The sequence below is a fragment of the Heliconius melpomene genome, chromosome 8 (assembly GCF_056956725.1).
Source record: "Heliconius melpomene rosina isolate 202511_hmr_F chromosome 8, ASM5695672v1, whole genome shotgun sequence".
NCBI lineage: Eukaryota > Metazoa > Arthropoda > Insecta > Lepidoptera > Nymphalidae > Heliconius > Heliconius melpomene.
The window spans coordinates 3579273-3605897 of record NC_140396.1 but is presented as its reverse complement, the minus strand read 5'-3'; the positions used below and the strand labels follow the sequence as shown (position 1 = coordinate 3605897).

The 26625-nt window shown below is 32.8% G+C and overlaps 1 protein-coding gene across 2 annotated transcripts in view; it reads right to left on the bottom strand.

Moving 5' to 3' along the window:
• The window catches only part of LOC146536702 (B-cell receptor CD22-like), a 107318-nt gene that overhangs the window by 60367 nt on the left and 20326 nt on the right, over positions 1 to 26625 (bottom strand). Inside the window, exon 1 of one of the 2 annotated variants that reach the window (XM_085189356.1) lies at positions 25805 to 25958. The exons of the other annotated variant lie outside the window; for it this stretch is intronic. The gene's annotated coding sequence lies outside the window, so the exon portion shown is untranslated. Of the gene's footprint in view, positions 1 to 25804; positions 25959 to 26625 lie in introns of those variants that run through there. 2 annotated transcript variants of the gene reach the window in all.

The window sequence follows — 26625 nt, the reverse complement described above, 5'->3', positions numbered from 1 at the left end:
TGCCAGCCAGTAATTAGAGTCGTCCTTATATAACCTCTATGGTTATTATTTCTAACAGCACCTATACTGAAATAAATAATATTTTAAACCAAATTTTATATTAACGTCAGAAGTGTCTTCTTGCAGTGTGACGTTTGCATCTTCAGCTCTGTCACTTGAGGAAGTGAATTGCTTACTCCGATGCGAAAATCCAATGTGAAAAAGCCACAATTTCACAAATAATTGGCACCATTTGCACAAACTTAAATATGTATGTGTATACCTTCTATAAAGGAAATGGATATTTATACGAATTTCGCTTTTAATATTTGAAGCCAATCTTTAAAATAATTGCTGTGGCACAGTAGTGTGATTGTAAACGCGGCAGGCTGTGAGTTCGATTCCCATTCGAGGAAATAAAATATTTACTTCTTCCTTCCTACTCTTCTTAAATTCTTATATAACCATAATTTCTTAACGGAATAAAGATAAATATATTTTAAAACGGTTTTCTCTAATTTTCAAAATAAGAAAGTTTGTAATTCAATAATAAGTTCCGTTGCCGCATTTAATTGTAAAAAAATATTTATACAGTTAATAAGCGTCGTTTTAAAAAGTTATATTAAACTTTAGAAATTTATTTAAAACGTAAAAACTGAGTAAGTACTAAATAAATATTTGTAGCGGTCGTTCCATTTTAGTTACAACTCGTCTGTTGACTGTTAATTTTATCGTTTGAGTTTGTAAAAACTTTGAAGTATCTAAGCTAACTAATATTTGATATTTGAATTGACATTATGTACTTATAATATTTTATAGTGGTTTCATAAATATATTAAATAAATATTCGCATAGTTCAAGCGGGCGAAGCCGCACAATAGAGCATAACAACAAAATCTAGTACAGGTCAGTATTTAAATCCACATACGTAAAGTTAAAGCTTACATAGTTTCCATTTTGTTTGTATAAAACGTTATATTATGAATAAAACATTTGTGGGTCAATCTGAGATTAACAATGACTAAACTTGTTCGCGTTGTTTCGCTACAAGTATTTTTTAGACGTGCGTATGGCATATATGCAACCCATGGCATATATGAATACCATGAATACAATGAATATTCCATTCGAAGCGACTTTGAACCAGCACGTATTGGCTCGAGAACTCGATAGAAAATGGAGAGCGGAATGTCTTAGCCCTCTGCCCTCTGCTACATGGCTGGGATACGGCGTGAAGCTAAAAAAGTGCGAGTCGTGCTCACCTACCGAGGGTTCTGTACAAAAATTGGTGGTTTCGAGGTGTTTCTGAAATTCAGATTAGCTTAGCCAGATTCATCTTAGCCCTTTCATCTGATAGCTTACTTGAACTAGCGGCTTTAATATTAACTATTGCTCTTTTCAAAGACACAAATGTTTCATATTTTTTCCTGAACTAGTACTACCTGTAGATGGTAGCTGCCCAATTTTGTAATTCTAGGTCAACCGGAAGTATCTTATGAATTTTGATTCCCTTTATAGTGTCGAAATACGCGTTTTTTTTCTATATAAACGGCCATATCTTTTTTTAAGTAAATGTAAAAATATGTTTTTATCATGAAATCATGGAGTATATGATTTTAATTTTAACTCGATGTCTCCAAGCATTCTTTAGATATAACCTCTTGACAGACAGACATATGGACAATAAGCCTTATAAATTGATTTTATAAGGGCATCTTTTTTTCCTTAAAAGATACGGAACCCTAAAAATAAAAATGAAATAATATTGCTCATCTTTTTTCATTACAATTGAAACTAATTTCAGTTGGTAAAGGTAAATTTCTATTTATTTTTCAATAACATATCTGCTCGTTATATGGCATGCTGCAGTTCGCCTGCACTCGACTGGTAATGATAGTTTCAAACAAAGCCAACATTACTCGTAGTTGTTATCGAGCTATTTTTAGGTTCCCTCTGCCTATCCTGCTATTTTCCCATGATTCATGTATTTTGTGATGGCAAATCAAAAATATACATTTTTTTGTAATTTTATATTGTTTGACAATGAACGCTTTAGGAATTATAGAAAATAATAAATAATATTTTTTTATAATGTCATTCGAAATTCGTTTGTCAAACAAACTTTTGTAAATATCGTAATATTTATATTTTTTTTTAGTTTGGAGTATCAAAAATTTTTAGATAGAAATGAGATAACCTAAATTCAAAGTACCATTCGCTTACCAATTTTGAAGAAATTAAAATTATTAAATTAAATATATAAAAAAGTTACAAAAATTTACAAAATTACACAAAAAATAATATACTTCTTTTGATCAATCCTCATGTTTATTCATAAGAGCGCTCTACAAAATCCTGAAAGTCCAAATTAGAAGGTTTTTATACGATCCGGCTCTCATTAACACGGTGTGCCGTTTGAAATTACTAAAGACAAAGAAATCAAAGGCGTAATAGGAACCATTTAAAGATATTAAATCGTCTAGTAATTGAGGTCATTCGGGCCCAAAATGTGACTGTAAAGTCACTGGTTGTGGGTTCGATCCCCCACTTTCTCCCCCACTAAATTTATATTTCCGTTTTCTTCGCTATGGTTTCGAGTCAAAGTGCGGCGTTGGGTTCCGCCGCTCAACACGTAATGCTTCCAGAATTTGGTGGAAAAATGGGGAAAGGAGTGCCTTAAAAAAATCGTCTATCGATAAATTAAATGAATTAATTATTCAACTCTGATAGCAATTTAGTTTATGTAATAGACCTGTAATCAAGGGGCAACTTATATGTGTTTAGCCTTGAAAGAAACTAACTTTATTTGTATAATAATTGTATGTTTTAAGTAATCTTTGAGTGGGGTAAGGCCAAGTTTATGTATTAGATATGAGTTTTATATCATTTTTAAAGTTACGTAGACTTTTTAAATGATAAAACTTAAAAGGTTAGCCAAAACAAAAGAAAACCCATATATATTAACCATATAATTTTTTTACTCAGTTTGAAATATTTCAAGTTAAGTAAATGAACTTTTAACCGTATCTACTTCCTGAGGATGGTAGTTATAAAAAATATAATATAACAAATAGAAATTATCCTACTAATATTATAAATGTGAAAGTTTTTCAGAATACATACAAAAACTACTGAACGGATTTTGAGGAAACTTTTTACAATAATATACCTTATTCATCAGAATAGCACAGAGGCTACAATTTATGTAAAAAAAAATAGTATTCACACAATTTTTTAATTATCTCTCATTCTCAGAGTAGTGAAAATACTACCTATAATTCCTCGCAAACACCCAATACTTTATGAAGCAAATAAAAATTGAAGAAGTTAGGTTCATGAAAATGAAGAACGATAAAAAAACATATTCCTTATTCATTTAATCAGCACCAACGAAACATAAAAAAAAATCCAATCAAGTTTACACGGAATATTAGAGCTACGATAACCATATTAAAATCAGCTTAACAAAGAGAAAATGCTTGCTTTGTCAGTCGCTTCGGAATTCTTATTGATCGACATTGCGAAATCGCTTAAACCAGATTGTTAGGATTATATGGTGCAATACAAAATAATAACCCAAGTTGGTAGTGCGGCCGACACCTTGTCAGTTGGAAGGAGTGCCTTGACACTAATTGTTTTATTTGTGTAGCTTTAAGATTTAGAAGGCCGTCGTAGCGAAGTGGCACAAAGGTGTGACTGTAACGCGATGGTTCTGGGTTCGATCTTCACTCGAGGAAGTGAAATATTTATTTACATTTATATTTCCATTTCTTCGCTCTGGTGTCGAAGCAAAGCGCGGCGTTGAGGTCTGCCACTCTTCACACAATGTCTCGTAAAATTCAGCAGAAAATGGAGAACGGAATATCTTAATCCAGAGAGAAGAAATGAAAGAATGAAAAAAATATTTCATTCCCCCGGGCGGGAATCGTACCCATTATCATTGCGTTTACGCTTGTTCCATTTCGCCAAACCTACTTAATAAAATAAAATAATAACGTAATAGAAAACATGAAAGTGCGTATACAGGGTTCTTAATTAAACATTACCCTTTGAACCTTATGTCGGCTTAACGGGAAATCCTTACAAATATTTATATAATTTGGGGTTTTGTATAATTTATTAAAACAACCCTAATTACTGCTAAAAAGAAAATAAATTATATCGTAAATATAAAGAATATAGGAATCATCTTCACGCTGCATCCCGCACACAGATCCTCTAGCCTGATCTGCCTGACCCTTAGGCAGAGTAAACTTAGTGTTGAGACACTCCGTTCGCCATTTTCCCCGTAATTCTTGAGGCATAACTAAACAAGTATCTACATAATATAAAAGATGAAATGTGCCATATATTTTACTAGCGGACCCGGACGCGGCTACGCCTGCTTGAAATATAAGAATATAATTACTATAGACATATAATTTCAATCTAGATGAAATGCTAAAAGTGACTATTATATTTATTTTCATAAGGATGAATATCAAAATGACGCGGTAACGAACGCGGTCGCGTAGCGACGACGGTTGTTATTAACATGGCAGAATAAATTGCATGTCAAATTAGAAAGTATTTTAATTTATTAGTACATATGTGTAATGTAATATTATATAGCCTGTAGCACTTCTGAAGAATGCAGCTTTCATACAAAACAAAAACAAAGTAAATCGATCCAGTAGATCCAGAGATCTTAGCGTTCAAACAAACAAACAAACAAACTCTTCCGCTTTATTATATTAGTATAGATAACCTTATAAAAATTATCACATACATATTTGAAGTACTTGTTTATTTAATAATATTATGGCATACATTTAACATTAGCTTCATTATTACTAGTCGAGCTAAGGTAATCTTTCACGGTGGTCCGTATACATCTATATAGAAAACTCGAGACGGCTGTCAATATAATTAAAAAAAGGCATTTGCGATGAAAAGACTCGTTAACCCTCGGACGGAGTTTTATCGACATGTTTTATCGTAATGAGACTGAAGTAACAAGTATAGGACGAGAGCACATGTGCATGTTTTAAATTAAGATGAGAATACCTTTTTGTATTGTTGTGTAAATAAATTAGCTTTTTTTCTAGCAATTTTTAGTATGTGCACTGGCTAGGAACCAAAATTTCGAACTATGTCGGATGCAAGTGCTTTGCTATACCAGTTCCTAGAGGGTGACCTCCCGGACGCCCGAGGAAGCGCTGGTTGGATGTTGTGATGCAGAACATGAGAGCCGTTGGTCTAACCACCGAGGACGCGAAAGACCGTGCAAAGTGGAGTAGGTTGAGTAGGACGGCAGACCCTATTAATAGCCGGGATTAATGCCAGGAAGAAGAAGAAAGAGTTAATAATGAATACGTGGACGACAACAGTGAAGAACGGAGTGATGCAGAAAAATCGTGTATTTGGAAAGTACTCTTATGGCAAACTCTTTTTAGAAAACGTCTATAACATTAAAATAGTGGGATTTGAACTTGTATCCCAACTTCCTCTTTATAAATGTTAAAAAAAATAGTATATTATTTAACTGGCATCATACTACTATCATCGCTAATATATATATTTATATTTTAAAAATTTTAATTTTAAAATGACATTAATGTTATCCTAAAATTTTAAAAAAATATCTAAAAGAAACAATATTGCTTCTGCTATGAAAACATAATTTGCGTTAGTTAGGTATTCATTTGTTCCATTTTAAGTTAAAATTATGTTAACCTCCCACTGAATTGGGTTATAAAGTAAAATATGGACGAGAAGTGTAATTAAAGATATGAAATCTTCAAGAATTTATATAGTTAATAATTCTCTACTATATCAACGAAATGTTGATAATTCTCTACTATATCAACGAAATGTTGATATAGTAGAGAATTATTAACTATATAAATTCTTCTGTAAAAGTTGCCAATTTAAATACGAAACAGCTATTTGAGTATTTACTATTTTATCTTCGTTTCTCTATAATTATAACGAAAATTGTGTATTATATTATAATTTATAAAATTATTCTAAGCGGAAAAAGTTTAAATGACAGTTTTTATTGGTAATGTAAACATTATTTTCAAAGCTGGCAACATTAAAAAAATAGGGTAGCGGTGATATTTGTTTACGCTAGCTAAGAAATAGCGAGGCATTAGAATGGAGTCACAAAAGAAATTGTGTTAAAAAGGATTTGGACAATAAATTCTACTTTCTAAGTATTTTTTTCAGCTTCATGCGGTATCCCTCATGCAGCAGGTAAGACAGAAGAGAGCCTAGTGTTAAGACACTCCATGAGAATTTACGTACTGATTCTATCATCTAAAACGAGCTTCAATAAATAATGTCTTGTTTATTGCTATAACTAGCAAAATATTATTGAACGAGAAATTAAAATGGATAAAATGTCATTAATGTAATACATACTTTATATGTACGTGGGGAACGGGTTTCCTCTACCTGCTGTGTGGACCCTCCTACAGCTTAAACTTGATTTTTATTATATGTATGAATAGAGTGTACAAATACGTCGAAAAATTAACATTCAACGAAGAAATCAAAAGTTCATATCTTATTAGATACCAGTAAATTGGCTCTACATCCGCCAATTACGCCAACATAATATTCGAAAATGAATAATAATATTTCCTGCGTAATTTGCGGTTATCTTTGTAATTTATCTGTAATTCGCATGACTTTGTAAGTTTGTGATTTTATTACATAAAAAAGATATTTTTTTGTTCCATTACATTTTTACAAGTTCTCTTTATTTTGTATATGTAAATTTAGCATAAATTCCATGCAAGGAATGCTGTTTTATTAACTAACATTAGTCGTAAAATAATTTTAGTGTTAATAACAACTCGACAAATTTTTACATACATTTTATTTAGCTTGTATTAAACTACGAGGTTGATATTTAGTGAATGACAGCCAAGTTACATTTACAACTTGACATTTATCTTCAGTTAACATAGAACTCGGCACCCATATATTCGTAGATTTATTTTATTTTTTATGGAAAAAAGGATAAGGCAAACGAGCGCTTGGGTCACCAGATGATGATCATCGCCGCCCACGACCCCGTGCAGCACCAGAGGAGCTACAGGTGCGTTGCCGACCTTTGAGGCCGTCATCGTAGATATCCAATCCTTTCTCGGTGCAGTCTACAACGACGCAATACTTGACGTCTAACTTGTCTCTAATTTTAGAATTATGTTTGGATAGGATGTCATTGCTTTTTGTAATTAAATTATTACTATTAATCATTAACACTATGTTTTTTTAAAATTATTTTATTTCCTGCGTTTTTTGATATACTACTTTCAAAATTAACATTTTTTTATTTTCTTTGTTAGTTATTATGAATAATTATGAGTGAAACATTAAAAGACTATAAAAAGATTTGATATTCGAATTCACAAACTTATTATGCAGGGCAGTACTGTTTTTTTAATAAATGTACAAAAAAAAACGTGCCAACCATTAATTTTAAGTTTGATAAAAGTATTGCCCTTCCAGAAGAACTTTTTCACATTAAACATACGAAATTGATGATTTAAGCAAATTGCCATAAAAAACTGTAAGCGATGAATCGAAAACTCCAATAAATTTCTTCTCGTTATATCATTTCAATTAAAGTCCACGTTTATTTTTGACTATTTTGACATTTTGTTCATTTTTATGGCAGAACAATGTTTCGAGATATACTGAAATAGCTGTATTAAAATTTAAAAACTACTTTTTTTTTACTGTTTTATCTTCTTTTCCTATATTTTAGTTACATTAATTGTATTTTTATTAAAATTGTTTTAATTTTTTATTGACAGTTTAGTCAACAAATAACAAAACTGTACTTTAATTAATTTTCTAGAATTATACATTACTTAAAAATTATATGATATTAAAATAGATATGTGTTAAAAATACAATCTTTCACTATTAATTGGTCTTCATACAAATGTGTTGGTTTAATTTTTACTGCCGTGACATCGTTATTAAAAATAATAGACTAATCTTAAAAAAATATCCATACCTGAATTCTATTTAAATTTATTTATATTGTGTCGTTTCGGTAGTTTAAGACAGATTTCTTATATTATTTTACATTATTATTCTATGCATATTTCTTTAGCTTTGGAAATTAAGTTTTGGTGGTAGAATCCTAGTACAAATATCGATATATATCTGATGAATTTACTTAGCTAAGTTAATAAAAGTTTCAAAGACAAGTCATTTGGCTTCCGAAAACTTTATAATTATAATAGTATATAGAGGCCAATCGTGGCGCAGGGGCACAAACGTGAGACTGGTAAACCCGACAAGTTGTGGGTTCAATTCCCACTCAAGAAAATGAAATATTTAATATTTCCTAGCTCTGGTAACGAGGCTAAGCACAGTGTTGACTTCTGCCAGTCAGGATCCGTGAGCTAACATTTCTGTGTGCGGGATACTGCGTGAAACGATAAAACGAAACATAGAAGTAACTAATAGAAAATTTACCTTCAAAAAGGAACAGACCCTAGGAAAAGTTATTTTTTCACGCAAAGACTTGTTATTACAATGTTTCACTACACAATTAAGGTATAAAAAAGCCTTGCTTAGATTTATATTTTTAATCAGGTTAATCTAACCACTATTGATTTTTTTTTTACCTCTGCCTAGATTATTAGTTGCTTCTGTTACTTAAATGGGCTTAGAATTAAAATATAATTATCTAGTTATTGAATTCCAACAATAATACGAAATATTTCGATTGCCTTTTCTTATAGTTCAATATGAAAATACATGTAAATTTTCCCTTGTATATAGTTACTATTAGGTATTTGATATAGTAAAAATTTCGATTCAATAACCTCACAGGAATGTCAGTAAATATGAAAAAAATGTAAAACTCCTGCATATTTCCATAATATTTACTTTAAACGAAAGTGCCACAATCTTCTTTATTTATTTATATAGGGAACCGATGGGTCAAATGAGATTACGGCCATCATTTTTGTTATTGGGTGGATTTTTATCAGAGTATTTTCCTTTTTACTGTACCAATACAATAATATTGCAATAAATGATAGCTGAATGTAAAGTAAACGCTCATTTCGTTGTATAAATAATAAACAATCATCGAATGTTCTTCGACGTATTGTATATTTTTGGGATTCCATATTATAGGAAATTTGGCATGAAGTGAAAACTTACAATATAAACAAAGGAAACAATCTAAAAGTTAAAAAAATATCGGTACTTCATTCATAGAAAAAAATTATTACAATCTTATATTTGTAGGTAATTTCAAGGAAAATGATTGCATACGTGTGCAAGCTTAAGTTTGTCAGCTTTTGTAAGGTGTAACTCCCGTGTATTTTATTAAAATCCGTTTATCGTGCAACCAGTTTTCTGAAACAATCCTCTTAAAGCTGCGCCCAGTATCATCACATTGGACCTTAGCGTTTCCAGTAACTGCCAGGATCGCGATCATCTGGAAAGCAAGACCGAGTTAGCCTCAATGAATCTGGGGGTCGTCGGCAGACCAAGATATTTTTCACGCCAAAACATAAATTAGCCCTGCCCTGGTGTAGGTCCAGGTCTGGCCTCATATGGAGTACTGTTCTCATCTCGGACTGGTGCACTTAATCTTATTCAACTGTCCATCTGTGAAAGGCTTGACAGCGTTTGCCTTGTTTTTTCCATGAAAAAAATCTATCAACAATTTGTAGCTTCATTATTTTTGTGCGTAGAAGGTGAACAGAGTGAATCTAGTGCAAAAGATTCTTAATTTAACATTCCGCCAATTTCCCAATTTTCGGCACATTGCGTACAGAGAGGGGAGAGTTCGAATCGAACCCAAAACTTTCGCATTTGTAGACGGTGCCCTACTCCAATCCAATTTCAAATAAAAATTCTAAAATGTTATACACACTACGAGTATATCAATTTCAACATTAGCTAAAGATAAACCAGTGACAGTAGTTTACAAGTAGTTTAAGAAATAATTCGATTGAACTTCAGAAGTTCCAGAACTAATTCGAGTAATCAAGGCAAATGTATAGATTTTAACTGCACATATACTTCTAAATAACATTCTGCAAGGAATGAATTACTATTAAAATAATTTGTGGTTAGCGACTTAGCATACTATAGAAAAAATATATTCTATAGAAAAGATATATGATCAGAACTTAGTTTAAAGAACGAAATTTTGAACGCATGTGAGTTGAGTGGCGGATCTCAACACCGCGCTTTGTCTCGACACCAGAGGGTAGAACCGGAAATATCAATTTCAATATATATTTCACATTCTTGAATGGGGATCGAATCCACAACCAGTTGATTTTACAGCGATACATTATATATATCGATATAATCATTTAGTTATTAATGCCTATAGTACGGAAAAATCAAGATTTTTATTAAAGTCAAATAGAAGAAAAACATTAAATTATATAATTTAAAAAAAAAATTAAGTCTATGTAAAAATCTTCTTGGAGTCTCTTTGGTAAAACAAAAACACTCGTTGTTCCACCATGTCTTAAATTGTATTGGAAAGTGAAAAAAATAGTGTCTTAACACTATTCTCTGTCTGCTGTCTCTGCTATACTTGAAAAAAGTAAATAAAATATGCAAACTGAGAAAATTTCCCGTTTATCATAAATATTTCTAGCACAATGTACGTTGCAACACATTTGATTTACTGGAAGTAATAAATTTTCATTTACTGATTGTTTAAGACGGGAATGAAGAAACACGCGCCAACTTATTCAATTTCACGCTTTGCAGATACTATGCAAGGTGTAACGTATTTCACTCTAAGATAAACGAAATATTTAGATTAATAGTTGATTCCAGTATATTTCGAGAAAATATGTGATTATACATATATTTCTCTCATATATTACAACTACTGCCGAGGCGAGTAGTTTCTCTTTTAGCAGAAATCAGGAATATTTATATCTTGCATTAAATCTAAATAATTCCATATTATTTTTAATTTCACGCTGTATCCCGCAAATAGCATGGTGGGCATCTACTGGCTCTGCCTAGTATCTTAACACTAGAATCCCTCTGGAGCCTAGTGTTAAGACACTCCTTTGCCCACTTACCGATAATTTTCGAGGCATTGCTTGTTGATTGGCGGAATTTAACGCCGCCACTGTCACCAGAGCGAAGAAATAAAAATATTATACTTTTCATATTCCTAGTGAGAATCTAATCGACCACGCCGGCCTCAGTTTTTATATGTTGTTCGTTATATTACTTTTTATCTTTAAACACTTATGTGGAACTAGCTCTAACCTACGGCTTCGCTTTCATGGTCAAATTAAAACTAAACTAAAGAGTTGGGTATTATAGATGAATCATTCCAAGTGCGGGAGGTAACCCTGTCGGCAGATACAGTGGGTTACACTGTTAGTTGCAATTAACGTGATATTATATCTATAGCCTTTCTCGATAACTCGAATGAATATCCCAAGAAAAAAAAATTGAATTATCATTTCCCGACATTAGAGCCAATAACCAAATAAGCTCTCCAGCTTTTTATAATATTAGTATAGATATTTAGAGTGGCATCGTCCATTTTGTTTAAAGATATATGATGAAAAATAAAATAAAAGAAATAAATAGTTATAGAAATGGAGGAAACCTTATATTATTATAATTGATAAATTGTATTCGCCAACTTCTAAAAAAAATTCAGTGTGTTTCAATTAAAACCGCTATGAAATAAGCTATTTTACTAGACTAAAGTTTAGTTAACGTTACAAAATGATATACATAAAATCTCTCCATCTAAAAAAAAGACAAGTAAAAACAACAGTAAAACCCGACATTTTGTTATTATAATAAAAAACTTCTCCGTTTCAATATAATTTTATATGTATGGAGCAAAAGTTTCCTATTTATATATAAATTACTAGGACGTCCGCTCCTGTTACTCTAAAAGATTTATTGCCTTCTCTTACACAATTAACAGTATGTACCAGTAAAATACTTAGGAACTGCGTACCTAGAATCATACTTGGTAGTACTAACGTCTTTGGGATTTAATTAATTATTTAAACATAAAACCAGGCCAGTTGTGGCGCTGGCACAGGTGTGTGACGATTGGTTGTGGGTTCGATTCCCTTTCAAGGAAACGAAATATTTAATATTTTCATTTCTTCCACAATACAACACGCAACGGCTTCAGAATTCGTCGGAAAATAGGGAATTTTCTTAACACTTTCTTCTCATCTTTAGTGTAATTATCCCAAATTTTTTATATCCTATCCTATCCTATCCTATCCTATATCTTATAAAACAAAGTCGCTTTTCGTGTCTGTCTGTTGTTTCTAACTCTTCTTCTTCTAAACCACCCAACGGATTTTATTGCGGTTTTCACCATTAGGTCGAGTATTTTTCGTAGAAGGTTTATATATAGTTTATTATTTGTACATTCTTATGTAAATTAACATAAATACGAAAAATATGAATAAAGTCCTACCCGCTGAGACACTTTCGCGCATGCGCTGCTTTAATGGTAAGTACTACATGAAAAAAATGTACTGGAGTATTGTTCCTCTCAATAAGATCTACAAAAAAGTCCGCGAGAGCATATTTTTATCTTTTAAGGATAACGTGTAGTGATCATATTTCTGTCTAAAAATAATAATTTCAATATATTTTTTATTGTGAGGGATATTTTTCCATAATGGTATTAATCCTTATCCTTTAAAATACTTTATTAATTTTCTACGTTAAACAGAGATAAAATTTGCTTTTTACACAATTTCGAAATTGCGAATAGTTTAAGAGAAAAACGCATTTAATTGTTGACACATCACGTCGTTGACACTTCAGCAGTATCGACTCAAGTTTTACTTATCCCTTACTCTCAGCATATAAATAAGTATATTAGTTACGTTGGCCATTTAATGTAGACCAAAACTGTCTTTACTGTTTTTCATTTTAATAAGTACTTTAGAAGGTGTTACAATATCAAAAAATCCTTGCTGCGAAACGGCTCGCCACTCGCCGTGCGTCCGCCGCGCCCGCCTGCCTTACACGCATCGGTGGTTCAGTGGTAGAATGCTCGCCTGCCACGCGGGCGGCCCGTGTTTGATTCCCGGCCCATGCATTCTATTTAATTTTCCTCACAGGCAGCCACGTAGTGCTTGCTTTTCATCAGGGACAGAATACCCTCTTCAGCATTAACCACAAGCAAAAAAAAACCCGCCTGCCTTTATAGCAACGAAGATTTAGATGCGTTTGCTCGTATTGGATAATTAGAGTTGAATGTATTATTTCAGCGCGATATATTTTTTGTAGTAGTTATTAGTAGGTAGGCTTTTGTTTATAATTTCTTCCGTTTAAAAATAGTCATTTAACTATCTAAAAATAGTCATTTAAATATATTTTAATAAGTACTTGAAAAGATTAGTAGCACAGATTTAAAATTACGATACCTACTAAAAAATCCTTGCTGTGTAAAACAATTGGAAAATCCTTATTGAAACTACGAAAATGCGGGTTGCATTAGGGTTTAATTAATTTTCACATTATATTAAGTGCTTTGCAAACATACATTATATGAATAATCCAGTAGTAAAAGCGGGCGAAGCCGCAAGGGGGTCGCTAGTGTACTATAAAGCTAGTTTCGTCGTGATTTCGGCTGTGTGGAAAAGCTAAAGAAAAGAATGCTTTAAAAAATTCGGTAAAATTATATTTGGTCCCATCATGTTTGTCAAACCGTTGAAAATGATTGTAATAAAAATATTTATAGCCATTTCTTCTCTCCAGTAAGACAAAAAGCGACGTTTAGTTCCGACCTCAACACGCAATGTCTCAAAAACACGAGGAAAATAGAGAACGGAGCGTCTTCACACTATGTTCTCTCTACTTTCATACCTTATCATACGCAAGAAAAAGCATACAATTGTAACTGAATAGAAAATAAATATATCTCTTTATGGTCATAAAATAAAGCTAACATAGCCTTATATACCAAGACAGAAAAAATATGTCTACCGTACTACAAATTATTCCCAGGAGTAGCATTTGAACCCACACCCATATAGCTCAGTTACACATGTTTCAATTGCCACATTTACCATAATAAATCTTTTTCAAAAACAACTTTGTAAAATTTAACTTTTATTTCAATGATTGATTGCAAAGTAATTGAAAGGTTTGATACAATAGATTGTTTATTAATTAAAACGCGAATTTAAAGACTCGTATTGAAATGTTGTTAGTAGCTTAAAAATTAGAGTTCATCGCAGATTTCACAGTGATTGTGAGTTCGATTCTCAATCGGGGATATGAATTATTTTCATTGACTCTGGCAAGACAAGACGTGGTGTTGAGAACAGGGAAGAACAGCTTAATACTAGATTCTCTCTAGTTATTATGCTGTTGCTGTGCTGCATCCAGCATAGTAGGCAGAGGAAACCTATTGTTAAGTCACTCCTTTCCCCATTTTCCATCGAATTCTGGAGGTATTGCGTGTTGAATTGCTGAACTCAACGCCGCGTTTTGCTAACACCAGAGCGACGAAATTTGGGATTTCGAGCGTTCAGTTACAAAAGTTAGTTCTAGATTGAAGTATTGTCGATTGAAGCTAGGTTTTAATCATTGCTTAGGGTCTTTGAATAGTTTTGGATTATTAATTATTCATTATTGATTTTAAATAGTTAGTATTAGTTAGTATTATTTTGAGCTTCCTTAGCGCAGCGGGCCAGCCAGAGAGGCCGGAGCATCAAACGACGACCGTAGGTCTCTCTGAACACCTCCGTCGCCTCATCCACTATCATCAACCTCTTCATGCATGCTCTCAAGCGAGGTCTCCAGGTCTAGGTCAATACTTGCAAGTTGTTTGTTAAATAACATAAGAATTACAGAAATGCGGCCCTACATCATTCTTCAGATAATTACCATTGTGAGTTTTCATTGGAATAAATTGAATTTTATTATTTTGAATGAGCGGCTAAGTGGCCAGATCTGATATATTTTGCCCTTCATAATTTTCTTTTGGTCGTAATAAGACGTAGTTCACTGATTAATTAAGTATTAATATACAAGAGAGGTAGGGGGAGACCTCGATTGACCTTCGAAAACACCGTATCAAATATACTGGAGGAAGGTCACGTAAAAAACATGAGGATTCCCCGAAGAGCATGTATGAAGATGTTGATGACAGTGGACGAGGCGAAAGAGGTATGTAGAGACCGTAGCGTTTGGCGCTCCGTTCTCTCTGACTACCCCGTGGCGTAGGGATAAAGCGTGAAGCTATGTATGTATGTATATAATATACAAGAATATGTGAGAAATATTTGTGATGATGATGAATTGGTCGAGAGGTCACGTAGAAGTGAGCTTACAGTTCTGACTTCAACTTAACTTAAAGTTTAAGTTTTAATACTATCACACAATAGTTTCTTGTTAAGTATTATCATTGAATTATCAATTCAATAGTCATTGAGACCAGTCGTGGCGTAGTGCCATAAGTGACTGACTGTAAACGTGACAGGTTGTGTGTACGATTCCCATTCGAGGAAATTAAATATTTAATATTTTTATTTCCTCACTCTTTTCATCATTTACATTACATTACGTTACATTATGAAGAAAAGCGCGGCGTTGAGTTGTGCCAGTCAACACGCAATACGTCCAGGTTTAGGCGGAAATTGGGGAACGGAAGTGTCTGTATAGGTTTACCACTAGGTTCTCTCTTCTTCAGGTATGTACGGGAACCTATTATCAAATGGTCTCTCTATTATTTTGTGATTATATATTATACTAGCAGCCTATATGTGGCTTCGCCCGCTTAAACTTATTTTATATTATTGCCAAATTAAACAAAATTTTCAAATAAATCATAACCTATGCAATATTCTGGTGTACAAGTTACATTACTATAAAGTTTTATCAAAATCCGTTCATTAGTTATTGTGTGAAAGTAGAACTCACACCCAAATTTTCACATTTATAATATTAAGAGGATAATTATAACCATATATGTTTAGGAAACAAAGCTCAAATATATTTTAAGTCAGTTTATAAGCTATGAAATGGGGCATGTTATAGGTATCCAAATCCAATGAAAATTTACAATATTAAACATTTATGTAATAACAAACTTATAGTAGTAGCGCAGTGGGAATATTTGACTGTAAACGTAATAGTGGAGAGCGGAGAGTTCTCCCTACGGGATACAATGGTTTCTTTTTTATTCTTTTTTAAAATAACGCGGCGTTAAGTTCCGACTCACATGACCCGTGATTTTTATTATTTACTTATTTTTTTATGATCTCCTACTCAAACTGAACTTTTAATAAATGTAATTTACATTATAACTCGGCGTTAACAGTTATTTCTCTAAATATAGAAATCCAAGGCGCCGTACGGCTGTCTGTTTAAGTGACATTTCCAATTGACCACAATAAAGGGAGTTGCTTAATAATTCTAAGATTATCTCTTTCTATTTTCTTACTTATATTATTCTATTCTATTACTATAGTAATAAATATCTATGTTTACTTGAGTCAAGCTGGAAGCGTCTCGTTGAACTTTGATACTGCTAAATATATTTCTTTTAATACTGGACTAAAAACAATAATAATTTTACATAGCTGCTAGCACAGTATATCAAAAGGATATTTCTTTTAAACTCTTGTACTTATAAAAAAAATGTATATACTTACTTTTAGATTTTTGAAATCAGTAATGAATTTGTATTCCTTTATAGCCTCTTTTACGGGTATAGTCTTTTACGGGGCTTAACCGTAGTATGTTAGTTTTTCTAAGAAATTTATATTTGTGAACTTCCAAAATATATTAATTACATATATAACAGTAATTAAAAGATTATAAAACCTATGCAGCAGGATATGCATAGTGCTAAGTCACTCCGCTCTCCTCTTTCCGTCTAATTCTGACGGCATTGTATATTGAGTGGTGGAGCTCAACACCGCGCTTTTGCTTTCACACCAGAGCGAAGTAATGAAATTATCAAATATTTCATTTCGTCGAGTAAGAATCGAACCCACTACCCGTCATGTTTACACGAGTCCACGACTGACTGGCAGAGTTAAAAATCGAGATAGCATTTCAACAAGATACTTAAAATTTTATTACTTTGAAACGACATGCACAAAAGGTATACATCAATCATTGTCTAATGCCTGTTGTTTTCTTCTAATGAATTTGAGATTACAATCTTTATTGTTTTCACAGATTTAGATTATGTAGAATAGGAGCACGTAGTGATGCATTTCTCCTGTCTCAACTTTTCGCTCAATAGGAACCAGGTTCCTACTGTCTAGTGTTAAGACACTATTTCCATAAAGACACCTCTGTTGCCCACCTTCTGAAGGATTACCTCAAACTGCGCTTTGAAAAGAATAGTAAATATTTTATTTTCACGAATGTGAATCGAACCCACACCCCGTAGTGCTTACAGTTGCATGTTTGTACCCCTGTGCTACGACTGACCCCAAATAAAAACATTCTGTAAAAAAACTATTGGAGTGATAATTGAACTCACAACTATCAAACGTACCATGTGAACCTCACGATGCCGCATATTATAATTAACATATTCGAATATATAATTATATACATACATACCAAGAAAAAAGAATCTCAAGAACCTAAAAAATTAACGAAGTTATGAACTTTATTTATAAAAATTCAGGGCATGCCTGAGAAAATTTTAAAGGCATTTAAATCACTTATTCGAAATAAAAGTGGGGTAAGAGTCGAGCACTTACAAATACTTAACCCGATAAGCAAAATTAAGCAATGTGAGTAATATGTCGTAGTAGCGTAAAGGCACAAGCGTGATCGTGAGTTCGATTCCCACTCGGTTTAATGAATTATTATTTATTAATATTTTCATTTCCTCGCTCTGGTAACAAAGCAAAAGACGTTGAGCAGCCAACAAACAATGCCTCATTCGGCGGAAAGTGGAGAACATAGTGTCTAAGCACTAGGTTCCTTCTGCCTACCTTGCTTCACACTGTATCTCGATTATGATATACGACTAATTATACCTGATAGTAAACAGGAACATAAAATCTCTAAATAAAGAACGGAGAGTTTTAACATAGAGTTCTGGCTGTCTACCTTTGATAATAAGGGAAAAAATACTTATAAAAAAGCGTAAGACAACATTGTTATTTATGTAAAAACTTGTTTCACGAATCAATCCCCAGACAATATATATTTGAAAAAGAATATAAAAGTCCTTCGTAACCTTTTAAATATATTCTAAGTTAAAATATTTATACATGCTCAAAGAGATCCAAAGTACTTATACAAAAATTATATGTACTTAATTTTAAAATACAATCCACGCCTTTATAGAGCTACTAGCGGCCCGCCCGCGGCTTTGCCTGCGTGAACTACGTTATTATTAAGTCTCCATGTGTACCTACGTCCTATAAGTGATGTCTATGCAAAATTTGAGACTCCTAGCATTTGTAATAACGAAGTTTCATACAAACTTTCAACCCCAAAAACAACCCCTTAGAAGTCAAATATTGCAAATTCCCGTCTTAACGAGCACCTACGTCCTATAAATAACTCCTATGCAAAATTTGAGATTCCTAGCACATGAAGTTTCTGAGATTTCGTGATGAGTGAGTGATCTTTCGATTTTATATATATAGATTTATCAAAAGAATATTTCATACAAGTTAACACCAAAAAGCATTTACGTGAGCCGATTTCGCTAATTATTTACAAGCGCCAGTAAAACTCATAAATAGTGTTTTTACAGAACCCCATAACATTTATGGTCCCTGGTCGACCTTACATTCTCCTAATGTGAGCTGGAATAACAATTACCATCGGGCCCCAGTGCCGACATAATTTTATTTTTAGCGGTCGTTATACAAAGTAAGAATTAAGGCTGCTTCCTCTGAGATCTTAAGAAAAACAATTTCAAATTCGATTTTGTGTTACTTTAGTCTTTTAGTAAAATGTTTTTGAGAATTTCAGGAGTTTGGGAGGAGGTTTTCTTTATAATTTATTAAGGGAGATTAGACATCAATTTAAGTATAGCATTTTTTTTAGATGGGAATAAGATTTGTTTTTCTACTTCTAATCAAATTAGTTGAAATTATTTTTGATTTGGAAACTATAAATCGACACTGTAAACCGGTTTTTGCATTAAGCATCGCGAGAAAAGTTAAGTGATTCTCAAATCGTAAACTTTAATATATGTAAAATAGTTGTAAATTTTCTCAAGTAGGTTGTAAGCCGTCAACAAAAATCAAGGTAATAAAGCCATTTAAATTTGTAATATTGTACTATACAAAATGCGACGGTGTTTGTGTGAAATTCTTGGTCTTGATCAAACGCAACGTTAAGAAAGTCTACTTCTTCTATTTTCTAATCCGATCACTCCGTTGAACGGAGTGTCTTAACACTAGGTTCCCTCTGCCTATCCTGCTATGTGCGGGATACAGCGTGAAGCTGACTAAGTGTCTCACTAAAAAAAAAATATGTCTCGTCATACAGTTCAGGTATTTAACTTTACTTCCAAAAACCCATAATCCGCGCACCCGCACCCGCTGTGAATCCATTGAATTCTAATTATTTGTGTTATTAACTTGTACTTTTAAAAAAGAAAGAAATGAAAATAAATATATAATTTCCTCTTATAGGAATCGAACCCATGATCTATCGCAATAATTACATGAGTAATATACAAAATTATGTGAATTCTTCCTTCTCATATGATGCATCGAGGAGGAGAACCAATGTTCATCCTTTGACATATGCTAATAAATTAACATTTTACACTCAAATACTTTAGAATAGATTTGCATATAAAATTGCATTCGGCTTGCAACCACTTTAGCTAAGCTGTTTCCATTTTATATGGGAACGCAAATAAAAATAAATACTCGACATTTATTCAGATTTATTTAGATCTATTCAAATAAATATATTGGATAATATTTTATTAGTCTTATATTATAATAAATTGTTTATTATGAAACAAAACCATATAAAAATAGATTTGGAGAGGATAACTGCAATTTATTTATTTACACAAATATTTATTCAATTAACAACGCCACGTTTTGCCTCTTTACCAGAGCGAGGAAATAATAATAGTAAAATAGATTATTTCCCCGAGTGGGAATCGAACCCAAACCGACGGCATCTACTTATAATTTACCTAATTTTGTATTGGGAAACTTATATTTGATAATGCTATTTCTGCAATACTCTAGAAGTCTAGACGCCTTATCTTATGACATCTCTATTGGTACTAAAATATTAATGTTTATTTAATCTCTCCTTCGATACGGACAGAGTATATGGTCACTAATGTTTCTATATTTTACATTAAGCGTGTATCTCATAGAAATAGAAAACACATCGTTATAAGGAGGCATTTATGTTTTGTAAGGTTCTGTAAGATTAGTTTCACATCGTTCAATTCGTCACAATATCTGTATATATGAGAGGCCAGTCGTGGCGTAGGGCACAAGTGTGTACTGGTTGCGGGTTCGATTCCCACTTGAAGAAATAAAAATATATATTTTCACTTCGCTCTGGTGTCGAGGAAAAGCACGGCGTTGACTTCCGACCCAACACGCAATACCTCCAGAATTCGGCAGAAAATTGGCAACGGAATGTCCTAACACTAGTTTTCCTCTGCCTACCCTGCTGTGTGCGGGATACGGCGTGAAGCGTGTCATGTTTAATTAAAATCAACCGTAGCTATTTTGACAATTTCAATTATTACAGAGGTCAAACCGTGTGGTTAATTATATTTGCAGTTGGTTTTCACTATTTATTAACACAAATTCCATTTGCCACCCTCGCTGGTATCGCTCGCTGTAATTATGTTTTTTTTTAATCATTAAAGGAAAATAGTGTAATATTTTATGTCTTACGTTGTATCCTGCACAAAGAGGGCCCCTCTGCCTAAGAGGGGACCTGGGAACGGTTAAGACACTTCCGTCCAATGTTCAAAGCGTGGCGTTGAGTTTCCCCACTCAATACGTAAAGCCTCCAGAATTTGGAGGAAAGTGCGGAAGGGAATTGTTTTAATGAGAATAGATGTATCTATTAATATGAGGTTCCTAAATCCCCTCTTCTTATCCTGCTAAGCGCGGGATACATCATGAAGCCAAAAAAAACTGATGAAGTTAAAAAATTTCATAACTTAATATTGACTCTATAATTACAAAGGAATCTTAACTAATAACGTCAAAGCTTTAACCAAACTTTAATCTCAATAGATTACATCTAACTAAAGGTTAATCCAAATAAGATGGTTCCAAAACAAAGTGTTTGTTTTCTCCATCTTTCAGCCCTTGATGAAGATGTAGGTTAAAGACCTATCGCCATCTTATCTAATCTACGTCCATCAAGAGAACATTATTTAGATTGATACCGACAATACTTGCCACGTATTTATGTATTTTATATAGCCTTTTCTTTGTTTTTGTATTTAGATACTTGTTTTTTTTTGTCAGCTTCAGTGTATCCCGTTTATACGCAGGGTAGGCAGAGGGAACTTAGTGTTGAGACACTCTGTTGTCCATTTTCCGCCGAATTTTTGGTGGAACTCAACAACGCATAGATATGAAAATATTATTAAACAACCGCCGCGTTTACATTTACATGCAATAAGAAATATTTCTATTACTTTTTTGTATTTGTTTATTGTACGGAACTCTAAGAAATAGACGATTTTTTTATATTTAGTTCGTCGAAAGTACGAAGACTTTTAAAGCCTTAAAAATGTTCGCCGCGTACATATTATTATTTTCTATGTTATTGTTAATTAATTATATGTAAGTACAAAAATAATGAGTAGAAAAAACAAGACAATTAATTGCTTTCAGAAGCAACTGTAACACAATTTAAAAAATTGATAAGAAATTGAAGAATATATTTTTTTCACGTATATTCATAACGAACGCTATAGAAAACTACGAAAATGAGAGTGAGTAATCTTTCTTCTTCTGTGCCTCGTTACGAGAATTTAATTTCCTCGAGTGCGAATCGAACCTACAACCCGTCGCGATGACAGTCGCACGCATCGTAGCCAAGTGGTCTCTGGTAAGTCAAGGCGTGGCGTTAAGTTCCGCTAACAAACACACATTGTCTAAAATTTGGGTGGAAAACCGTACATTTAGAATCTATATAATTATTAAAGATAATTAAAAGTAATATATATAATTTACTTTGTTAATTTAATAACTCTATCAACGTTGTAGTGGTTTTGCGACGTCAAAAGTGACGTGTCCCGTGGTACTACGCGTAATTAAAATTATTCGATTAAATATTGCGTTACGGTAACACGAAATTTCCGAAAGTTCCTACTTTTAATTTAATAAGCAAACTAATGGCGATGAGCGTTATCTCTCGAGGGATTGTGCTTGTATAGACTTTTAAAAGAGAGTTACGTCACTAACACTGTGTAGTTAGTAAGAATTATGAAAGTGGTTTGTCTCCGTATCTTTTTTTGGTTTACCTTTCAGTTTAATAGATTTACTAATAGTTATACATAAATATAGAAAACAAGAAAGTAAAAGACAAATAAATACAGAATATGAAAAATCACTTTGAATATTTAATATTTATTAAAACAAAGATTATATAAATTTTAAATAACCTTACCGGAGAAAGAGAAAATGTAAATAATTATTTTAATTCGCGAGTTGGAATCGAATTCTAATCGTTTAATTCACACTGACACGTTGAACCACTGCGCCACTACGGCCTGACAAATAAAATATTTGTATTAAAGTAAATAAAAGATAGCCTAGATTTTATTTTTCGCCATCCTGAGAACAATGTGCTCTTTGGAACGTCCCAGTTTAGCAGCATTGTTTTGGCAACCAGGTCGTGTGGAGACTACCATAATTTAGGAATAGGTGCACTAGAACCGTAGGCAAAGGGACTCAAAAGCAACTCAAATAAATTTTTAGAAAAATGCCTAAAACTAAAAACTTTTAATTACTTTGTCAATACGCCTTTGTGATATCAGCTTATTTCCCTTTGAAGCAAACTTCTTTAATTAATTCTCGTATGTACGTACGTAGATGTAAGACGAAATATATGTAAATTGATTTTGTATGTTCTAATATGCCGAAATCTAAGGAAATTAGTTCTGTGTGGCTACACTTGAGAGACGTTAAATTCGTATGTCTTGCCGAAAATTGTATTAATATTATGCTAAATAAGTAATGGAAAGAATTACCTTTTATATATTTTTATCATGAATTTAGATGTAATTCGAAAATCAATTTGTTTATATGTATCTATTAAAAAAAATTGCGAAGATGCAACGAGAGAAAAAATTATCAATACGAAAACAAAGTTAATTTTTAAAAAATCAGCTTCACGCTGTATCCCGCACACAGCAGGGTAGGCAGAGGGAACCTAGTGTTTAGAACACTCCGTACCCCTCTTTCCGCTGAAATCTGGAGGCATTACGTGTTGCGTGTACGCCGTGCTTTGCCTCGACACCAGAGCGAAGAAATGAATATATACATTTAAAAAATACTTCATTTCCTCGAGTGGGGATCGAACCCACAACCAGTCGATTTTGCAGTCACACTTTGTGCCTCCTCGTCTCCTCCTTTCCTTTTTAATAAATAAAATAATTATTTAAAAGGAAACTGAAGAACTTCGAATACAAGCGAAAAGTTGCAAAAGTCAATTTCACAGTATCCAATACCAATCTGGCAAAAAACAAAAGTTAAACGCTTAAACGATCACTTTCGGTGAAAGTAGAGTAGAAGAATTTCAAACTTTATTTGCTTTTGAACTTCATTGAGATAGCTTTGTAATTGTGAGTTAGAAATTTATACCACCTTCACGCATTTTCCGGAAAGAAAAAACCAGGAGGAAGATAGAGCTAAGACATTCCAATCCCCACTTTCCGGCGACTTCCGGACACCAAAACGAGGAAATTAATAAATTAAATATCTTAAATATTACTGATTTAACTAAGTGGAAATCGAACCCACTACCTACCGCGTAATACAGTCGCACGCTTCTGCCCCTGCGCTACGACCGGCCCCTCAATCCCATCAGGCCCCTTTCCATGATATTTCGAATTAAACTAAAAATCTTAACTTTTTATTACATAGAGTAATATAAAAAAAAAACTAAAATTAGTTTAGCTTGTATAAAACTAAAACTAAAACTAATAAACAATCGTGACAACAACTTTAAGGAAGTTTGTTTGTTTGTTGCACGCAACACTTCTATTTCAATTCGGCCACATTTTGTAAGAGTGACTTTTATAATTTAATTACATATTATTTTTAGCTTCACTCTGTATCGCATTATGTTAAGTAGGCAGAGAGAATCTAGTGCTAAAACTCCATTTCCAACTTCGGGATTTTCGGGACAGAGCGTGTAGAATGGCGATATATCGAGGAAATAAACATATCAAATAATTCATAACTCTGAGTGAAAATCAAACCCAATACATCGCGTTTACATACATCCACTGTACCAAGGTGCCATATATCATTCATAAAATGGAAAGTATATGTGGATCGAATTCACAACAGTTTCGTTCCACTAAGCTACGAGGGCCTCAATTTTTTTTTAAATAAATTTAAATTACCCGATTGATTTTCTCTCTAAGTATATCTCGTTCAGTGTTCATAAAATTAACTACCACTTTAATCGTGTAATCGCTCACGCTAATCTAAACTAGTAAATGCTTGTAAGTTGTCCTTAATTATTATTTACTTGGGGTTTTTGAACTGACTGTGAAATAGCATAATAGCCGATACGATAGTGAAAAATTTTAATATATTTAGAGAAAGTAGTTGTTAGTTCGTTTCGACTATAAAAAATCAATTATTTTTGTTCTGAGGCCAATCGGGCGAAAACGGTAAAACGGTATATTATGGGTTCGATTCCCACCTGAGGAAATGAAGGCAAAGCGCGACGTTGAATACTGCTACTTGACACGCATCCCCTCCAGAATTCGGCGGAAAGTCAGGAACTAAAGTGTGTTCCGACAAAAGGTTCCCTCAAACTACCTTGTTATATGCGGAATAGAGGTGATGCAAAAAAAATAAAAAAATTGTTCTTCCTCTCAAGATAAAACTTTTCAACTTCCTCTTACGATAAAGTTTTATATATCTCGAAATAAAAGTAAATTTTGTAATACAGACACCTCTCGCCGTACATAGCTGTCTGTATACAAGATGCGAAAAGCTAAAAAGGCTGCTATTATGGATTTAAGACTAATTAAAATAATTTAACATTTCACGCCTGTATGACTGTACGCGAAGTGTATAGCTTTATTTCTATAGCTTTAATTCTAGCGCGCTTTTGCCTCGACACGAGAACGAAGAAATGTAAATATAAACGTAAATAAATATTTCACTTCCTCGAATGGGGATCGAACCCACAACCGGTGTGTTACATTCCAACCCTTCCGACCACGAGGGTCTCAATTAGTTTTTTCTTTCATTAAAAGCACACTTTTGGTTAATTTTCATTAAAAGCTAACAAAATAATTTCACCTATTAACCTTCTCAGCTTAAAACTTTTATTACAAAAAACATCAACTTACCTCTTAAAATAAGTCTTCATTATTTCGAAGTAATTAAAATGTTTATATAAATTAAGTAAGTATAAAATAACATTTTCACGACGTTAACCAAATATGTTTATTATTAACAACGTATATATAATAAGCTCTATACGAGTGTAGGTTGGAGTTTAAAACAGTAATTAATAATCAAAAGTACGAAGTTTTGAGAGGCTTTCAAAATGTATTCGTTTGACAAGTTGTGAAATATCAAACATTGTAACTTTATTAATAAGATCTGAGGATATTTTAACCGAAAATATTAATAATACTTACAAAGTAAAAATGTGGGGTAATTCACAAAAAAGTCCTTTTTATAATTTTTATGGTCACTAACTTTCACTTATACTGTAGTTATTATATTATAACACTATTAGGTATATATATTTTTTTTAAATTATACACGCAGTTTACGTATTTACGTGTGAGATCCCGGTAGCAGCGACACGTGCTGCTCTCTTCAAAGCTCTTTGTGGACTAAGCTTAAAGAATCCTGAACAGAGAATTGCGCTTTACTAGTAACTTCCGAGTTTTGAGTCGTCAAAGAAAATATAAGAGTTTTCAAGTCCATCTAAAAGTAACTATAGTATCTTTTTCCCTTGTTTAAAACTAATAGTATCCCATTTTTCTATAAGATGAAAGAAGCTTTTACCCAGTTGGAAAACTTTTACATTGGTTTGTCGATAAAAGAATAGAGGTAAGCCAGGTCTTAATGTAACCCTTTTCCTTACATAATAGAAAAAATAGTTAAGTCATTGTCAAGTCGTATATCGTACTTAGGGCCCGGAAGCGGCTTCGCCCGCTTAATATTAGTATATCACATCTAAATTAAACAATTTTTTTTTCATAAATTGTAGCCTTTGTGCTGTTTTCATGTATAAGTTATGTTAGTGTAAAGTTTCATCGTATAGCTTAGTAAATTTCAAACCTTCACATCTATCATATCCTACTAATATTATAAATGTGAAAGTTGAAAAAAAAAAACAAATGGTAAATAATTAAGAAATTCAAGCGGGCGAAGCCTCAACCGGGTCGCTTGTTTGTACTATTAGTACAATGTCCAATAATAAATTTGTACTTGTATATCTTTAAAAGCT